This window comes from Vombatus ursinus, unplaced genomic scaffold (genome assembly GCF_900497805.2).
Source record: "Vombatus ursinus unplaced genomic scaffold, bare-nosed wombat genome assembly UNPS02010193.1, whole genome shotgun sequence".
Taxonomy (NCBI): Eukaryota; Metazoa; Chordata; class Mammalia; order Diprotodontia; family Vombatidae; genus Vombatus; species Vombatus ursinus.
In genome coordinates, this window is record NW_020949971.1 from 5,069,262 (window position 1) to 5,083,396 (window position 14,135).

Genomic DNA, 14,135 nt, shown 5'->3' on the forward strand with positions numbered 1-14,135 from the left:
ACTTCGATCGAAGCAAATGGGAGGACCAAGAAAAGGTCTCACTTTGACTTTTGGTTAGGGGAAGAGTTCACAACCCACAAACACAGAGACAATCACAAGAGATTAAAGGAATGATTTTGATAACATACAATTAAATACTTTGTGCGGCAACAGAACATCTAAAAAGTTTCTTGACTTTCCATAAAGACAATTGAATTCTTCAAAAGGCAGAAGAATCTATAAAAAATGCTATTCTCTGTGTGATCCTGACCACCACCACCACCACCACCACCACCACCACTACTACTACTACCACTGTTACTGCTACTACTACTATTACTACTACTCTTCCTCCTCCTACTATTGCCATTTATAAAATGCTTTAAAGTTTGCAAAGTACTTTATAAATATCTCATTTAAGCCCCACCATAACCATAGGAGGTAGGTGCAATTATTATCCCCATCTTTCAGAGGAAGCAACTGAGGCAAACAGAGGGTAGGTGACTTGCCCAGGTTTACACAGTTAGTATGTGTCTGAGGCCAGCTTTGAACTCATGTCTTTTTGATTCCAGGTCCAGACCTCCAACAGTGTATTACCTGGCCCCTTCCAATGATGATTTGTTTGTAAAAGTGGAAATGAGGAGAAATGTGGTAAGACGTGACTGTTTCCATTTACAGTTTGTGATGGATCTGATAATCCTATGTCTGGGAAAAATGTATTTCAAAAGATTCAGAGAAAGAGTGGTCCAAAGCCAGGACCCGTGATCTAAAATTCTACAGGAGAAGTAAGCCCCAGAAGCTGCGATGATTTCACAAATAAAATTATAAAAATCCAAATACAAACATATTACAAGGGGGAGTAAATACAAAGGTATCTAAAGAGAACAGTATGGAGGCACAGGAAAATGTTAAATGTTAAAGGGACATGTATAGAAGATAGATACAAGAATAGGTAACTAGGGATGAACACAGCCAGGCAGCAACGTGCCTTGGGGAATGATGATATGATTATTAAGGTTCAGAATGAGCTGAGTCTGGAAAGGATAGCACAGGACGGACAAAATGTCTTGTACTGCTTTGTTTCGGCTGTGCAGGGGAGAAGCAGATAGGACTGCTGGTTGGAGATGACGGCCTGATAATACTGAATGTTGGTGAGAAGCCACAACTTTTCAGTCTTATTTTGCTTCTTTTTCGAGAAGGAAAATAATCTTTAGCCTAGAAAGGATAGAAAAAAGATGAGAAATAGGATTGAAACCCAAGATAAGTGAGGAGATGGCAAGAGGACATCTAGCTGTCCTTGTGTTCAAACCACCCTTCCCAGGTGAGCTACATTCTAATTTACTGAAATAGGTGACTCTACTGAGACATTTTCAGCGATCTTTGGAAGACCCTACAGATTGGGAAAGATGATATAAGACTGGAGACATACAGATGTTGAGCTGCATTTTAAAAATGAAGAGAGAAAGATGGAATCTGCGAACTACAGAGTAGTGATAACGACTTCTATTTCTGACAAAGTTTTAGAAGACATTATTAAAGGATTGATTTGCCAACAGTTAGAATGGTAAGCATACTCACTTAGCAGCAATGTGGTTTCATTAAGAACAGGTGTAGGAAGACAGTAAGTTTTTGCCTTGACAGAGCACAGCACAGATTTCCTAGGCTGCTGACAGACAGACACAATAAAGGCAAGCATGTTGGCCAGGAATATGGCAGATAATAATTTTGCCTTCTTCACTTTCCTTTGTCCATATTGACCCCATTAGTTTACTAATCCAGTGGGAATTTCTGGAGCAAAGTTGACTTCTTAGAAGAAACCTTTACAAAGCTCTTGTGGGCTTCCTTTGGCAAGACCCCCAAAACGAGACTTGGAGGTCAGAGGATCAACACTGGGGTTGAGAGTTACACAGAATGTCTAACCCTAAATCAAACAGCTGTCCCGAATCTATTTGAAACCATAGACTGTCAAAAGAATAGATCTGGAGAAGGGAATGGCAAACCACTCAAGCATCTTTGCCAAGAAAACCCCAAATGGGGACAAAAAGAGTTAGACAATACTGAAATGACTTAACAACAATAACAACCCCCCCCCAAAAAATTGAAGATTATCTTGAAGACACTCAGACCTTTCTATTGTCTTGCTACTATCTGGGTGTGGTGGTTATTTGCCTTGCATGTGTACTAATAAAGGACTGCCCTGGTCAAGAGAGGTTTACAAGTCACTATGCCTCAGCTAATGTGAGTCAAGATAGGCAGGCTCTGGAGAGGTAAAGACCCAAAGCTGGTGACAGAGAAAAGCTCTGGACCATCCATATTGGGTAAACAACCAATAGTGAACATGACACTGGTATGATGACCAAGAGAGCTAACATGATCAATGGTGAGCAGAGATTTCACACCTAACACAGACATGACACACCAGTGTAAAGTGTAAAGACCCAGTGTCTGGTAGAGAATGAGTGAGAGCAGTTTGAGGACATCATCAGTTCTCCAATGCCAGAGGTCAAAGCTGTTTTGGCCTCGTGTATACTCTGATCAAGAAGTTCTCTGGAGTGAATCTCTTTCACCACCCAGGTTTTCTACGTATACACCCTCCATATAGGTTCACTAGGCAAACATGTCTTTTGGAAATGTATCATCTCTCATCCATTGTATGATAAATTGCTCATTGTTCAGTCATTTTCAGTTGTATCTGACTCTACATGACCTCATTTGGGGTTTTCTTGGCAGACACTGGAGTGGGTTGCCATTTCCTTCTCCAGCTCATTTGACAGATGGGGAAACTGAGACAAACAGGGTTAAGTGACTTGCGTAGGATCACACAGCTACTCCACGTTGGACACCAGATTTGAACTCAGGAAGATGAGTCTTCCTAATTCTAAGACTGGCACTCTATCCACTGTAGCATCTAGCTGCCCTAATGATAAACTGCCAGAAGGTTTATTCTCTGTGTGTTCAGAAGGGGATCTCTTCTTGTCAGTTTTTTTGGATATTGTGGTATTTCAGGAGGGATCTCAGCAACACTCCACTTCCCTCCAGATTCTACACTCTGAGCTGCTTTCCTCCTCTGCCAGCAGCCTCCCCCCTCCTTTCCAAGTACCTTCCTTGTTCTCGCTAACTCCCCTTGGTGAATTGTCTTCTCCCATTAGAATATAAGGTTCTTGAGGGCAGGTACCATCTCACTTGCTTGTATTTGTGTTCTTAGCTCTTAGCACAACATTGGACACAAAATCAACACTGAATAAATGCTCCGTCTCTCCAGTTAGCATCCATTTTCCCCCAAACATCTCATTTTGGGAACTCTGCCAAAGAAGCCTATGTAAGGGCTGGGCCCAAGGAGTTCACTTTGCTCCAGAGATCCTCTCTGGGTTGGTGAGCTAATGATGGTGAACATGGACAAAGGTGAATGAAGAAGGTGAGGTTATCAATTTTTTACCTGACTTTCCCAAGAAGAGAAAGGAGCAGGAGGGCATATTTGTTCAACAGATTTAAGCTATTAGAACTTCAGATTTAAGCTATTAGAACACTCTCCATATATTATTTCACGTAGGCTTCACAACTGTCCAGCAAGCTGGGGACTGCAGGAATGACTAACCTTGGGTCGTGTGAGGAAACTAAGCCTTGGGCAGGTCATGTGGTTCCCCGCACTGGAGACAGATCACAAATGTGCCAACCTTGGTCCCATGTAGCCTGCATGACTGCCCACAATGTGTTTGCTAGTTAGACTTCAGGTGAGATTCTCGGATCATTTTTTCCTCTAAAATATTGCTTCCTTCTGAGCAGCCTTTTATAAAAAAAATGTTAATGAGAAATGTTCCTGAAAACAGGTCACAGCAGGACCACTCTGCCATGCTGTAGACCATGCAAGGAAAAGCGATCACCTTATATAAGCAGTTATGGGGAGGGGGGTGGGTTCCTTGTAACTCTTAGCATTGACCTCATAGGTGAAGGCTGTCTGTTGGCCAAATCTCACCTTGCTGTCAGATGGGCCACCCATCAATTTAGTTCACTGGCACAGTTGTCTCAAATCAATGCCAGAAAAGACCAACGTGCCACATGCAAGAAGAATGAATATGAGGAGGAGAGGCGGGCATGTTGCTTTTGCAAATATGACCACCAAGTTGCAATCTGACACAATAACCTCTCTTGAATGTGCCATGTGCTCCTGGTGAGGCTGGATGACTTAAAATCATGGACTAGTATTATGTCAGCAGAACCATAGTGGCAAGTGACCCAAGAAACAGAAGAATGTCTAGTAGGAGCAATAAGTTGGTATCATATTCCCAGGGATAACCTGGCCGTGAGAAATGCTACAAAATACAGTTGGCCATAACCCACTTGGTGGCAGGGACTGTTTAAGTGTTCTCCTCTCCTTGCAGTGTCTCTGATAAAGGCCCCATTTCTAAAGTATATGGAGAACTGAGTCAAATCTTTAAGAATACAAGTCATCCCCCAATTGATAAATGGTCAAAGGATATGAACAAGCAGTTCTCAGATAAAGGAGTTAAAGCCATCTATAGTCATATGAAAAAAATGCTCTAAATCCCTATTGATTAGAGAAATGCAAATCAAAACGACTCTGAGGTACCACATCACACCTATCAGATTGGCCAACGTGACACAACAGGAAAATGATAAATGTTGGAGAAGATGTGGGAAAATTGGAACACTAATGCATTGTTGGTCGAGTTGTGAAACAATCCAGCCATTTTGGAGAGCAATTTGGAACTATGCCCAAAGGGATATAAAAATGTGCATACCCTTTGACCCAGCAACAGCAGTTCTAGGGCTGTATCCCAAAGAGATCATACAAATGGGAAAAGGACCCACACGTAAAAAATATTTATAGCAGCTCTTTTTGTGGTGGCAAAGAATTGAAAATTGAGGGAATGCTTATCAGTTGGGGAATGGCTGAACAAGATGTGGTATATGAACGTAATGGAATGCTATTGTGCTATAAGAAATGATGAGCAGGCAGATTTCAGAAAAAACCCTGGAAGACCTGCATGGGGTAATGCTGAATGAAGTGAGCAGAACCAGGAGAAAGTTGTACATAGTAACAGACACTAGTGTGATGGCTAACTTTCATAGACTTGGCTCTTCTCAGCAATGCAAAGATCTAAGACATTTCCAAAAAGTCTCACGATGAAAAATGCTATCCATACCCAGAGAAAGAACTATGGTGTTTGAATGCAGATCGAAGCAGACTATTTGCTCTTTTTTTTTCTTCTGTTGTGTTCTGTTTCCTCTTTATGGTGGTTCCTCCTATTGGTTCTAATTCTTCTTTACAACCTGACTAATGTGAAAATATGTTTAATAGGAATGTATGTGTGGAGCCTATATCAGATTGCATACCATCTTGTGGAGGGAGGGAGAAAATTTAAAACTCAAAAGTTTGTGGAAGTGAATGTTGAAAACTCAAAATAAATTAATTGATTAAAAAAAAAGAATGTAAGTTCTTTGAGGACAGAGATTGTCTTTCTTTTTTCTTAAATTTGTTTCTTCACCACTGAGCACAGTGCCTGGCATATAGTAAGTACTCGATAAATGCTAGATGTCTTGCCTTTCAAGAGAGTAGTATCTGCTGAATGGCATTTGCCAAATGGAGGTTGAGAACTCTTCTAACTTGTCCCCATCAGTGCAAATGCCTCCTTGAATCAAAGCCTCCTAGAACTGGGAGGGTCCCCAGATGTCATCGAGTCCTATTTCCTTATACTGATGAGGGATCTGAGGCCCAGGGAAGGTAGGGGACGTGTCTAATGTTATGCAGGCCTCAATGAGAGGATTTGGACCCAGGTCCTCTGGGTCCAGAACTAGTCCTCTTTTCACTCTACCAAGATGCCTCCTCCTGACACCTTTATCTGTGTCTGATCTGGTAATGGTGAGGACAGTAGTAGGATATATACCAGGATGTCTTATGGTCACATGATCCATCTGGAACTAGGAAGCACAGGGTAGTCGCATCTCTTTCAGTGCCTATGTGGGGTCCTGCACACACACTGGCTAACGTTATCTCAAGATGACAATTACCAGAGACCTAATCTCTCTCTAATTTGAGTTATAGGATCATATCTCAAAAATTGGAAAAGATTTCAAATGCCATCTCGTCTCCCCACCCCTTTTACAAAGATGGAAACTGAGGCTCAGGAAAATCAATCGGTTTGATTTTCTAATCTACAACATAGGTAGTAAGCATGAGAGAAAGGATTTGAACACAGGTCCTCTGTCTCAAGAGTCAGTGTTCTTCCCTCTGTAGCATTCTTCCTCCTCTATACTCATTCCAACCCTTGCAAACATTCATATTTGTCAACCCCCAACTCTACCAAGATGAGAAGCTGTAGCATCTCAATGCCACTCTCCCCTATTATTCATTCTTCCCTTCTTTGGTCAATAAGCTCCAATCTAGAAGGCATCTCAGAAGTCAGCTTTTCTAACCTGACAAAGAATGCTCACTACAGCATCGCCCATAGACACAAGGTTTTCCAGCCTCCACTAACAAACCTCCAGTGGTGGGGAAGTCATTTGAATGTCAAAGTGAACTGAAGAATTGAAACACATGGCACTGCCTCCAGCAGAATATCGTTTCCTAGAGGGCAAGGACTATTTTTCATCTTGTGTCTTTTTCTCCCCAAGGCTTAGCACAACGTCATTGCACATAGTAGGTACTTGATAGACGCTTCCTAGATTGTCATAATGAGGTCAAACGAGGGACCACCTCTTAGGACAGATGGCAGAAGACCACCTATGATTTTGCAAATCATGTTTTCCAAGGAGTGACACATGCAATCTGGCCCCAGCAGGCATCTTGAAATCCGCACCTTTGGGCACACAAGTGCCAAAAATATACCCGAGGTTGTGAGGGAGCAGTAATGAGCTATGGAGCCAATTAACTCCACTAAACTCATTTAATTTCTCAACACTCACAGCTAGGGTTTTAATTTGCATGTTGAATGGCTACAGCTGCTCTCTCTCCTCTTGCCTTGGCCCCTGTAGCATGACGTCTTTTCTATAAGAGATTGAAAGCCGTTGGACGGAAGCAAGTGTACGGGTCATTTTCCTGTGTTGGAAATCCAAACGTCAGTATAGTATTAAGAAAATACCAACAGATGGATGACAACTTTGGTGGGAAATAAAACTTCAGATGAATCTTCCAAAGCACTGAGAACAGATTAAAACAATAAAGGAAGAATTCCTGAAGCACTGCAATATGACTCCCAAGGACTACTGAAGTTGATTAGGAGTTAGACTGTTGTTTTATGAAGGGAAGCCTGCATGGTGGGACATGGCCAGGTCCTGAAGGCTCAGCCTGGGCCTCCACGTGACACGGGCCTCTCTGGGGAGCCACTCACCTTTCTGATCTGAACTCACCTGTTTCTGTCCTTCCTTCTGGTCTTTTTGATCTCTTCTGATTCTCCTTTGGAGCTGGTCCCGTAGCAGTCTCAAAAGCTTGCTGGGCAAAAGAAACTCTTAGATTCAGCCCAGGTGGAGAGCTGGACCCGAGGAGTTTGGCTGTGGCCTGGCATACTAATTATTTGGCCAATTCAAGATATCCTAATAAAACACAGAACTAGGGAGCTGCTATTAAAAGGTCCTACAATGGACGATAAGGCTGCAATAGTGGAACCAAAGCAGCCTCTGCCCCCCCCCCCCCCCCCCCCCCCCCCGTGAGCTTGCAGGAGATTTAGAAGGTGAAGAATAAAAACCACAACAACAATGACAACAGCAGCTACAACAACGACGACAACAACTAGCTTGCGCAAGCACTTTACAGTTTGCTCAGCATTTCACGTGTGTTTTCTCATTTGATCCTCAGGACAACTCTGGAAGGTTGTGATTATTATTATTGTTATGTTATTATCCCCATTTTACAGATGAGGGAACTGAGGCAAACAGAGGATTAGTGACTTGGGCAGGGTCACACAGCTATGAAGTACCTGAGGCTGGATCTGAACTCAGGTCTTCTGCTCTCCAGGCTCAGTAGTCTATCCACTGTGCCCCCTAGCTTGCCTCTATAAGAAGGAGAGAGCAGAAGTGGACAGTGATTGTCTCTAAGGTCCATATTTTTCCATTTCAGCATTTTACCATTCTATTCAATGTATGCAACCAGCATTTGCCAAACACTGGCTCTGTTCCAGGCCCTGTGCTGGGAGCTGGGGATTCAGAGACAAAAGGCGGTCCATGCCCTCAGGTAGCCTACATTATGTTGGGAGCACAGCAGCAGCCTAGAGGGGCAGATGCGAAGTCATTGTGAAGTAGAGAGTGGGGGGCCAGCCCTGAAATCTGGGGGACCCAGGAAGGAACTCGAGCCCCCTTCAAGAGGACCTCGGAAGGCTTGCTTATCTTCTGCCAGCAGGGGGAGGAAGTAGAAAGGTTGCCAAGCTTCTTGCTCACATCTGTTCTTGGTTTGCATTTTCTCCATCTGCCACCTCAACAGCAGCCAAGAGACCCACTTAGGCCAAAGTTCCCATCAGCAAGACGTGGGCTCTTGGACCACGCTCCAGGTCCAACACATCCAAGACACATCATCCCTTCGATGGAGAGAACCGGCCAGCCTCCCTGCCCCGTTCCCTCCCAAAGACAGCCAAAGGCTTCCCGTCTTCGCTCTGTGCCTCAGTACTTGGTGGATGTGCCCAGAGGAGGCCACAGTCATGCCTCAGGAATGCTGATCTACCAGCTGTGGAATTGCCTTTCTCTTCATGGAGGTTTCTTTACAGATAAAACACAAAAACATCTTGAGCTTGGACTCTGAGGACATTTCCTTTGATAACAATAAAACGTCTGTGAACTTTTGTTTATGTGAGAGTGATGATTTCTTACAAATAAGGTGAAGCTAGCCAGACATGTTTCCCTGCATTTTCAGTTGACTTTTTGAACTGACCAGTCGTCTTCCCCAGTATCTAAAGTGAGTAAGGCCATGCTCCACAGAGCCCAGCAGCCGAGCTGAAGAAGGATCCATAGATGCCCTATAATTATGTCACTGGGCCCTCATTCATGGCTGACACCATAAGGTTTATACTTTCCTGCCTTAAGAGGATTTGGCCATGTGGGGATGGGGCTAGGGAGCTAGGGCAGAGCAGATTATGTAGCAACATAAAGAATTATGAGTTGTGTGAAACACCACCTTCCTCAAACTTTAACTCTTCATAAAATCTAATAGAAACAGTATCAAATTTCTAAGGGCTTTAGGAGTCATTCAGTGAGAACTTACCTAACTTATCTACTATGACATCTCAATACAGGTATGCATAGAAGCTAAGTCTGTCCAAGCACATTCTAATGTCCCAAAATGGATTTGGTATTCTGGATCTTATTTTGTCTATATCTTTTTTTTTAAGGTTTGCACAAATTATCTCATTTAATTAAATCCTCGCAACAACCCTGTGAAGTAGATGCTAATATAATCCGCATTTTACAGATGAGAAAACTGAGGCAGGTTAAAGCCATTTGACCCATCAGTATCAGAGACAAGATTTGAACTTACATCTTCCTGTGAAGTCTGTATCTTTAAAGTAAAGTTTAGTTTTTTTTTAAATCGTTTCACTTTCTTTAGTTTGATAAAAATAATTATCTTTATGATTGAGTATGCAATAAACAGGCAACTAGGTGGTTCAGTGGATAGAGCACCAGGTCAAGAGTCAGAAAGACTCATCTTTCTGAATTCAAAACTGGCCTCAGACACTCGCTAGCTGTCTGACTCTGGGCAAGTCCAGGGTTAATCCCTATTTAACCCTATTTGCCTCAGTTCCTCATCTGTGAAATGAGGTGCAGAAGGAAATGGCAAACTACTCCAGTATCTTTGCTAAGAAAACCCCAAATGGGGTCACAGAGAGTCAGACACAATTGAAACAACTCAAGAACAACAATAATGAATTTGATGTGTTTGTTATAACGACAGCAATACTCACTGTTATAAGTGTCTACCCAGCCCCAGACAAGTGGGTATCTAACTGCTCCATGAAGTTCTTAAAGAAAGTGAGCCCACTGCTGCCCAAGTCGGTCCATTCCACTTTTGGACAACAATCGTTATGGAGAGGCCATTCCCTGAATTAAGCTGGAATTGCCCCACTGTAATTTCCACCTATTGTTTCTGGTTCAGTCCTTTGAAAGCCAAACAGACCAAAATGAACTCCACTTGTGCATGAAAACCTTTCAACTCCTTGAAACAGCTAGCATGACCCCCACTAAGCCTTCTCCTCTCTAGGCTGGCCATGCCCAATTCATTCAGCTCTGCCTGGCATGACATGGTGTCCAGGAACCAGACAATCCTGCTGACCCCACTCAGGACACACTCTATCTTGGCAATTCACTTCCTTCCATATGGCATTCACAGCTAAGTGAAATACTTCAGGTGGAGCCTGCCTATCTTCACCCTCATCTTTCTGGGCACCACATTGCTCTCCCCTCAGTCTAGGATAATACAAGCTTTGGTGGTTGCTGCATGACAGGACTGAATTGTAATGAGTTTGTAATCCAGAAAGGTCCTTGGGTCATTTTTCACATCAAGTGCTGTTTGGCCATATCTCCTCAAGCCTGTCTTTGTAAAATTGCTTTTGCAATTCAGGTGTAGAATTTTTTTTAATCCTTATTCACTTTCTTCTTGAGAAGCATTCTAGCACAGTAGATCGAGGCCAGCATTGTAGTCAGGGAGATCTGTGTTTGTACCTTATCTCACACACTTAATAGCTATGAGATCCTGGACAAGTCATTTAAACTTTGCCTGCCTCAGTTTCATCATCTATAAAGGAGGCTAATAATAATACCCACTTCCTTGGGTTGTAGTAAAGATCAAATGAGATAATGTTTGTAAAGCAATCTGCAAATCTTAAAGTAACACATTAAGGTTAGTTATTTTTATATTCAAATCTTGCCTCTAAGGTAGACTAACCACCTCAAATGTACTGACAACAAAAGCCATGTTCACTTTTAGCATCCCCAGACAAGTCCTTGAGGTTAAATTATAGATAAGATTAAGTTTATAAACGGAACTAGGGTGAGGGTTAGTGCCTAACCCTAAATCCTAATGGAGGATGTTTCTGAATCAGGAATTCTCCAGATAAATGAAATCACAGATTCAGACCCCATTCCTACTTAAAAAAAAAAAAGTATCACCTTATTGTAATCTGCCTATTATTCCAGTTCATCAAGATCTTGTTGCATCCCAAACATTCTCTATGGCATCATTCAGGACTGACCTTCTGGCTGGGGGTCATACGCATTTGCCAGTGTTTTGTGATTTAAGGGGTATTGGTGAGTTCCAGTGTCCCCCAAGATCTTCCACTCTGGCCCATCACAGCTCTAAGATTTATTGATGCTAAGTATGGTCTTCGAGAATTCCCTTTTAAAAATTTATCACACCCCCAAAAATGGAGACAAACAAATGTTATTAGTGAATAAGGTAGAGATGATTCATTGATAGAAGGCTGGGACCCAAAGGAGGCACCTGGAAAAACTAGAATGCTAGGAGTTTGGAGACAAATGTGAAAAAAGGAGGTAGGGGAGTATTGAAGGGGGAGAGAGAGAGACAGAGAAAGAGGCAGACAGAGAGATAGAAAGAGAGAATTAGAGACAGAAAGTGGCAGAAACAGAGAGACAGAAACATAGAGAAACAGGGACTGAGAGAGAGACGAGAATGAAGAGGGAACATGACTTTTGTTGTCAGTACATTTGAGGTGGTTAGTCTACCTTAGAGGCAAGATTTGAATATAAAAATAACTAACCTTAATGTGTTACTATTATTCTCCCCAGGAGAATTTTCACCCCCAACTCCCTTCTCCCCTTGACTGGTTCCTTCCCCTTTCTTGTGGAGGGCTCCATGCTGACCAGTTGTCATGCCCCTCCTGGCTCTGCTTTGGAATTTCCAAACCTTGCTGTTGTGCCCTACTGTGGGCACCTCACCGTGCCATCTTTCAGCTTCCTATTATGTGCTGTCTTCCTCAATTAGAATGTTAGCTCCTTGAGAGCAGGGGTTTTGTTTTGATTTATATTTGTATCTCCACTGCTTAGCATAGTGACTGGTGTACAGTAAGCACTCAATCAATGCTTGTTATCTGGCCAGGGAAGCTAGTTGACATAGTGGATAGAGTGCTGAGCTTGGAGTCAGGAAGACTCCTCTTCCTGAGTTCAAATGTGGCCTCAGACACTTACTAGCTGTGTGACCCTGGGCAAGTCATGTCACCCTGTTTGCCTCAGTTTCTTCATCTGTAAAATGAGCTGGAGAAGAAAATGGCAAATCCTGATCAAGAAAACCCCAAAAGTGGTCACAAAAAGTCAGACATCACTGAACAAGAACAACCCGGCCTTACCTCCCAAAATGCTCTGCTGGGATTTAGCCAAAGTGAAGTCCCATTCCACTTTACCCAAGATGTTGTTCACTAGTTGGCTTAGCTTCATCTTGACTCCCCCAATCATTTCTTTCCAGTGCAGTCTTTCCCTCTTTGTATGCTGTTTATTTGGCATTAGTTCATGTTAGGAAATCTTGCCTTCTCGATGTTTTAACAGTTAGAGAGAAAGGATAATGAATCTAGGAAGCAGGAAGGGGGCAGCCGCTGTGAGTGCTCCAGTGGAGCCAGCCAAATCACGTTCTGACCCAGAATTTAACAAGCCTCGAAAGACAAGGTTCACCCTGGTTTCTGGGCCTCGACTCCATATTTAGAGACTGTTGTGTGGCCAAGAGGAACATAAGGAAGCCTCGTGGGACTCTTTTGGGGAAGGACAGTGCAGATTTGGGGAATCTGATTAACCAGGTGGCACGGAGCAGGCTACCAGGTATAGAATATTTGGAAGAATTGACAAAATATTGACATGGTGCCATGAGGTTATAGATAATTTTGTCTAGAGGGTTGGACTTGGAATCAGGAAGACACTTATTAGCTCTATGACCTTGGGCAAGTCACTTAACCTCTGTCTGCCTCAACTGTAAATGGAGACAATAGTAGCACTTACCTCTCCCATGAGAATCAAATGAGAAAATATGTGTAAAGAGCCTTGTAAACCTTATAGCCCTTTTAATTGTTGGCCATTCTTATTGTCAATATAACGACAGTAATGAGTATGGTACAAAATAGACAGCAATGAGGCGCAGGTGAGATCTTTGGTGGTTGGGGTGCATGAAAAGAGAGATCCCTTTCAACTGGAGGGAACTCTAGAAGACTTCATGAACTTAGAGGTACTGGGGCTGAACCTTGAAGAAGGAGAAGTGTTTCTCCAGTTGGATATGTGTAAGGAATGATTTCCAGGCAGGGGCCATGACCGGGTCTGAAGCACAGAGGTGGAAAACAAGATAAGGTGAAAACACAGCCAGTTTAACTGGGTTGGACAGAGACACTCCATGTCTCAGCTCCTGCCTTCGCCCTGGCTGTGCCCCATGCCTGGAATCCTCTCCCTCTTTATCTCCACCTCCTGGCTTCCCAGCTCAAATCTCCCATTCTCCAGCAGGCCTTTCCCAGTCCTTGCTTCTTATTCCTTCTTCATTCTAGTGTCTTCCCTCCTTCTTTTTATCCTGTTATAAGATTTCCTGTTTATCCTCTACATAGATTGTTGACATAGTTTTTCCTCTCCTTAGACTGTGAGTTCCTTGAAAGCAAGAACTGTCTTTTGCATTTCTTTGTATCCAGAAGCAGCTGATGGGGCAGTGGATAGAGTGCTGTGATTAAAATCAGGAAGACCAGAGTCCAAATCCAGCCTCAGACACTTACTGGCTGTGTGACCCTGAGCAGGTCACTTCATCTTGCTGTCTGCCTCAGTTTCTTCGGTTGTAAAATGGGGATAATAGAACCTACTTCTCAGGATTGTTGTGAGGATCAAATGAGACAGTATTCATTAAAAGTGATTAGTACAGTGTCTGGCACATAGTAAGCACCATATAAATGCTTTTCTCTTTTGTCCCCTTCCTCTTTGTATCCCAAATACGTGGCACAGTTCCTAGCACATAGCAGGCACTTCATAAATGCTTCCTGCCTGACCAATAAAGAGGCAGACTGGGAGAGTGGAAAGAGCACTGGATTTTAGGTCAGATGACCTGAGTTCCGACGTCAATGAAATCCCTCACTACTTGGGTATCCTCAGACAAAGACACCAAGCCTCTGTGGGTCACATTCTTCTCAGCGGTATAATGAGGGGCTTGGACCTGGTCTCTTCTATCTCATCTTCTAGCTCTC